Source organism: Pleuronectes platessa, chromosome 5, assembly GCF_947347685.1.
Source record: "Pleuronectes platessa chromosome 5, fPlePla1.1, whole genome shotgun sequence".
Classification (NCBI taxonomy): Eukaryota; Metazoa; Chordata; class Actinopteri; order Pleuronectiformes; family Pleuronectidae; genus Pleuronectes; species Pleuronectes platessa.
In genome coordinates, this window is record NC_070630.1 from 20,543,845 (window position 1) to 20,550,744 (window position 6,900).

The window sequence follows — 6,900 nt, forward strand, 5'->3', positions numbered from 1 at the left end:
AGCAAGTCAGTTCTCTTGCCTCCTAACTGCATCCTCACAATACTCTGCTCTATGGGCTTATTCGTCTTAATAAGCAATGGTGTCTTTGCTGCTTATATACACAGTCGGGCTGAATGTGTTTCCCTTCGGAACCAATGATAGATAGCACCAGCAGCTCCTCGGGAGGTTACGGTGGGAGAGCCGGCCTCTCTGCCAAGACAGGGGAACCACGTCTCATCTAACCATGGTTGTATTTCTGACTATTTGTTTTACGTATAAAAAGCAAATGCATTGTTATCATACTGTGTGTAGAGATAGTAAAACTTCACTTCCTGCTGTATGGTCCAGCCAGGCTCCCGCTCAGTGAAGAGGGGTTGCCAAATGTCCCTCTCAATCTGCATCACAGCTATGGGTGACCCGCACAGTTCAGACACTATTTGGTCATGTTCACACTGCACTGAAAATTGTGTCAGTGTTGCTGTTGTTTTTTCCGCTCATGCAATGCTGGTATGCTGTTTGTGATCTGTGAGACTGAATAATGGATCAAGGGGAAAGTTTATTTTTCTCACTGCAAGAATTAATTTGATATCATGTCATGTTTGAATGAGAAAATAACATGTGCATCTTCCAACGAGAGTGTGGGGGGGGGGGGGGGGGGGCATTTCTTACACCCAGCTCAAAGCAGCGTGTGTGTTTTTATTAGATCAATACAGTGCATTGGTCTTAGAGTTGTGGTCGGGATCATTGTTGTTGCATTGCTGTCCTTAGGAAGTGATTGTGCTTTTGAACAGTAAAAAACAGCTCTTAAGTGGTGCATGTGTTTCAATGTTATTTTAAAGGCACTCTCTCAAGATGATGATATGCACATACATGGACAAGTGAACAACACACTTACACTCTGCTTGTTACACACAGCGAAAACATGTTTCCTCTGCAGAGAAAAGATCTAGCTTAGTACATGGTCATGTGGCCTTTATAATAGAAATCTATCCAAGTGCAGAAGATGGCAAGTGGCCTCCAAAACACACCTGTAATGTACAGTACACTATGTTTGAGCCATGTGCCCAGTACAGCAACCTTTTTACATTGGTGAAACTACCAAAAGTGGATTCTGACACCTTCTAAATATACATACACCATGTGCTTTTGATCATGTTCAGAGATAATGGAAAGTGAGCCCAGGCTAGAGAAGGGCAAAGCCTCAATTCACGCTGCCCTGGTTCAATTCATATTTACCGACTTGACGAATCAAAGGAGAAAAAGAAAAAGAAAAAAGGACAAATGAGACGACAGTGCCCCCATCCACAGGACACAAGGGGTCGCTGATTGTTTTAAACAGATGTAAAAGATGCAATGGCCCTCGGGGTCACCGGTGCCTGATTGTGGACCGACCTGTTTGACAACTCTCTCCAATTACATCATCAAAACACTTGGAGAATCAGTGCTGAGAAGCATTGAGGCTGTTCTGGTGGCTCGTGGTGACTCAGCACTTTAGTTGTCTTGGGTGTATGAACAAACCTTGGTTGGAGTGTACAAGTGTATAAAATATCTTGTGTAGACAGAAGTACTGATTAAAAGAGGAGCATTAATGGTCCATCAGACAATTGATGCTGAAAAACGTGGCAAACCACCCAGGTCTTCAGTGAGGCTTTAGCGCGCACTGCAAGCAAAACCAAACTGTTGTTGAGGTCCACCATCAATATTTGATCCTTAGGAGTCGTGGTGTAGCTCATTTAACAGCTGGCCAGATAGTTTTGTCAAAGTCAAGCATCTAGTAACACACCTCATAAAGGTGTGTTGTGTTATAAATATGCAATAGATCCAATTAGAATTTTTGGGCTTGAAGACACTTAGATGACACCACAGGAGCAGTTTGGAGACATTCTCAGTTGTTTCTGTTGTTTTCTTCTGTCTGAAGTGCGGGGCGCCGGGTACTTCAATTGAATGGGATGCGGCTGCAACAAAGTTAACCCCTAAGACTCCAAAAGTATTTTGTGTACTCAAATACTTTTCAACCCAGCCCTCCATTGGCGAAGTGGTGAGTAGATTAGTGAATTCTCATTTTTCGATTGAACTATCCCTTTTTTTTTAGGTGTAAACGTGGTCTTCATAATAACACAACCCACTCACGTCCCTTTTTAAACATGAATTTTAAATCACTATCATCAGAATTTCTTTTGTGGTTCATTCACTCAATACAGTCAAGCTGTCATAACTGTGACGGCTTGGCTGAGCCGCAGTTGGCAGAGAGGACAAAGAGACAAAGAACACCTCAAATGAGTGAATAACGTTCAGCCTCCAGCTGAATTTATTGTGAAGGAAATTAATATTGACTGCTGCAGTTTCTCTCTGTATAATCTGGGAGACTTCTGTGAGAATTACAGGGACAGCAATGACTCCACAACGCTGAAAAGAGAGCCATGAAATTCAGGACTGACTTCCATTCCATCCACAGAATCAACCTTGATATCAAAAAGACACTGGTATCCAGTCCAGGGCAGGATAGTGCACAGTGGGGGACACTTGACACATGGAGCTTCTCTTTCCTCTTAACCCTCTTTATCACATTAGTGTCTGATAAATACATATCACTGACTTGACTTTTTGCAGGGAGTCCTTGTGCTTTATTGTTTGCACATCCATGGCTGCAGCTGCGGCAATATCATAGATCGTGTTGGTGGATTGTGATCGTGTTGGCAGCTGATCGTGTACTATAATTATATATATATATATAATAAAAAAGACTGCTTGACATACATTTCACCATTATGTGACACATTGTTTCTTCTAATCAATGTTGTAAATATTGTTGTTTTGTTGAGGTTCTTTGTTACACGATCATCTATTGCACCTCTGTGTATCCCAACTTCCCGCCCAATGTCAGCTCCCCTTAAAGAAGATTGGAGGATTTGTCAACTTACAAAAGTTCTGCAATCCATCTTTTTATTATACAGTATTAACTGTTGGTGTTGAAATGGATGTTGTGCCTAAAATAGCTCAGTGTTACAACAATTATGCTTGAGGGTTTGCTGGGGTCTGTGCTGATGTGTTGTTCAGCTGCGGCTAAAGTTGAGCCAGTTTTTATTCAACTTATTTCAGAGGAGTCTGGTGCACTGGCTCCCGTGCACTTTCAACACTGTGTTCCCGATGTAATGGATGAGAGTGTTTGTCTGAAAAGTAAAGAGTAAGTACAACTGTCAACTAAATGTAATGAAGAAAAAAAATGATATTTCCCTCTGAGTTTAGTGGGAGGATGTCTGTCTGACAGAGTAGCTGCTCGAGGCACATATGCTGCCTCCAGTTGTTGATGCTCATTTCCTGTTACAATTTTTTATTGACTTACTGCAGTGAGATAAGTAAACAAACACTGTTGTTGTTTTTTGATTCTCATGAACTTGGAAAAAAGGTGTCTGAACTTAAACCCACCTCAGCAAGTCGGGAGACGCAGCCGGCAAACACTTAACAACCAGCTGCGAGTCTTTTTATATTCTTGTTTGAGTTGTTTTTTTCGCCCACTCTACACTGCAGATCGCTTCACAGAAATATTTCCTGCACCATGAAAATAAATTAAAAAAAAATGTACACCCCTCATGCAGTTAAAAAAGTGTTCTTTTGATATAGTGCTGTTTCCTTTTTTATCTGAAAGTTTCCCACAGTTTGTCTCAATTTCCACAGTTTCCTTCAATTACCATTTCTTAATGACATTTCAGTTTTTTGTATCCTTCCTCTGCTTTGTGGGCATTGTTTAATTTCATTTTTTACATTCTCAGTCAGTTGCTGGGTTGTTCAGTATGAATGTTGAAGAGTCTAAGAATGTATTAACCCTGCTGACAATTCCTTGACAGTTCTCGACCTGCCTTACAAGTACTAATGAGACAGTTAAGTCCTTACAAGCTAATGAAGTTCTGCCACGTTCACAGGTCGATTTAGTCGTTTTTAGGGCCTGAAGCCAACACATGCCTTGTTCAACCCTTCTCTATCCATGACAAACTTGTAGGATCTTATTTTGATGTCCAAATCTCAGGACAAGCATTTGTAAAAACACAAAACAAAATATATAAAAAGTGTCAATCTGTCTTTTCATGATCAATTTGATCTGCAGTTTATTGTCCATCCAAATGGAAGATCCATCAATGGTTGTCATCTTTTACTTTGCTTTTCCACCGGGTGCTCTGATGGAAGTTGTTTAGGATCTTCTGTCTTCTATGCTGTGTTACTCGAAGACAACAAGAGGTCAATTATGGACACACAAACATACTAAACATAATACAATGATAAAACATATTTACTTTTCTCTCTGCTTTTGTCCCTGTCTCCTTCCTCCTCTTGCTAGGTGGTATATTTATTTATATTTGTGCAGTTTGTCTTGGTTTCTTTCACTCATCAACTCAGCCTTAGTCTACCGGGAAAATATGATCGAGCTGTTGGCTCATTGTGTATCATTTTATCAAGAGTAAACAGTGAGTCTTTCATGGATTCTCAGAAGTGGTACATCAAATACAATGTGCCTACTATATATATGGCTGGCTGACACAATTAACATTGCTAACATTGACTGAATGAGATAATAAATATTGTGTTATTTGACCTTGTTAGCCTGCTATTGCTAATTCCATATCCAGTGACTTTCTGACATCAGAGCAGCAGGTGGAGACAAGCGCTCCTTTAACATTGTTAATGTGAGGTATGTTTTAATGAGTTTCACTGATGGGAAACTTCTCTCACTTTAAGCTACAGAGAAAGTGAGAAGTCTGAGATCTACAGTCACATTTGGACAGAAGTAAGATATATTCTCCTCATATATAATCAAGCATCACAGATGGTGATGGAATATGTGTTGGGATGGGATAACGTATCGTACTTAAGATTTATTTATTTATATTTCACTTGCACTGTTTATTTGGAGTTAACTGTGCAAACATCTACTATAGGAAAAATGGCACTAATGCCGATTGTTGCAAATGGATGTTTGACTCGATGCTCGATCTTGTGGTTTATGATGAGGGTGAGTAAAGTCGTTCTGACTTGGGGTCAGATTCACATGCTCCAAATCCAGATTTTCTCACCAGAGGCCATCTGTATTTTAGATGAATATCCTTCATGAACAAACTGTTCTTCACAGATGGGCTAAGTGACACTTGTGGCATTAATAACTTAGCATGTTCAAATAAAACATTAAAACAAGACAAAGAGACTAAATAATGTTGACATGCTAACATGAAGATGCTAAGCAGGGATACACCAGGTTTTGAGCCAGTCAGTCAGATTGATAACGAGATATTTCACATGATAAGAGAAAACTCTGACCTGATGGAGACACTGCTGAAGTGAGAGGATCAACAAAGATGGCAGGATTTATCATCTGTAGACAATGAATGTCTCTACAAAATCATTGAAGTACCAGAGAATTTGTTTCAAAAATGTTTTAGTACTCTGCTTGAAAAAAAAGGAAAAGGAAGTGTGTACTGCAGAAGGTTTCACAACAGACCTACACATTTCCTAAAGCAAAATTGAAAGTATTGATTGATGAATAAATGAATATGTGAATATATGAATAAATGAATATATGAGTACATTCATAACTAAATCACTTCCATTGCAAATACATAAAAGTAAGCTTAAAACCATAAAGACAGCATTACAGTTTTTCACAATTGTTAACACACGTTTTTCAAAACAATAACGGCTTTCTCAAAACTGCACACAGACAACTGAAAACCTCACACACAAAATGCTAAACCTGACACTTCCTTTGCAAGATGACTCTTTGCCATCAAATCTCTTACCTGTTCACAAAATGGAACTCGTGTTTTCATTTGGTACACACAGCCATATTTTCAAATGACACACACATACCATTCATTGGGAACACACAACTAAGCATTTGCTTGCACACTACCAAGCATTTACAGCACACTGAAGTGAAAAATTGAAAACACAATCATCCAAATGGAACACACCATATGAATGAATGAGCCATTTCTCCTTTTGTAAAATGTCTCAGTTTAGGCCTACTTTTTTCATAGTCAAACATAAAACAGCACACAAATATGCAGCATAAAAAGGTTTATTTCGGTACACACAGAGAACAGTACAGAACTGTAAACGGACCTACTCAACCCCCCCCCCCCCCCCCCTTCACAAAAATTACAGTTTTTCACAATTGTTAACAATCGTTTTTCAAAACAATAACGGCTTTCTCAAAACTGCACACAGAAAACTAAAAACCTCGCACACACAATGCTGACAGGCCTCGACACTCACGTCGCCACAGGCCTCCTCCGTGGCCTGGAGCAGTGGGACCCGGTCCTGTGGGTTCCGTTCATATACCTTCCACCTCCAAGCTGAAAATAATTCCTCAATGGGATTCAGGAAAGGAGAATAAGGTGGAAGGTATAGAAGAATGGAAAAATGTGGGTGGTCCTGGAACCACTCACGCACTTGAGCAGCCCGGTGGAAGCTCACATAGTCCCAGATGACAACGTGATCGATCCGCTGTGGGTCATCTATCTGGCCAGGTGGTACCAGCAGGTCATGCAGGCCATCCAGGAAGACGAGGAGACGGGCAGCGTTATAGAACCCTAGGTGGGCATGACGGTGCAAGATCCCATGGTGATTCATTGCAGCACACATTGTGATGTTCCCACCACGCTGGCCGGGGACCTCAACAATGGCCCGCAGACCAATGACGTTTCTGCCCCGTCGCCTCCTCTTCACCAGGTTGAATCCCACCTCATCAATAAAGATGTACTGGTACATCACATAAGCTGTGTCAACTCCTGGATCAGCATGAGAATGCAAGTTACAGTATGGACACAGAGAGGTCAACACAGTGGGCTACAGTGAGACACTGTAGAAAAGGAACAATATTGGATTACAGGTACAATACATGCATGTGTCAGTGCTGAATGTTGGTACTTA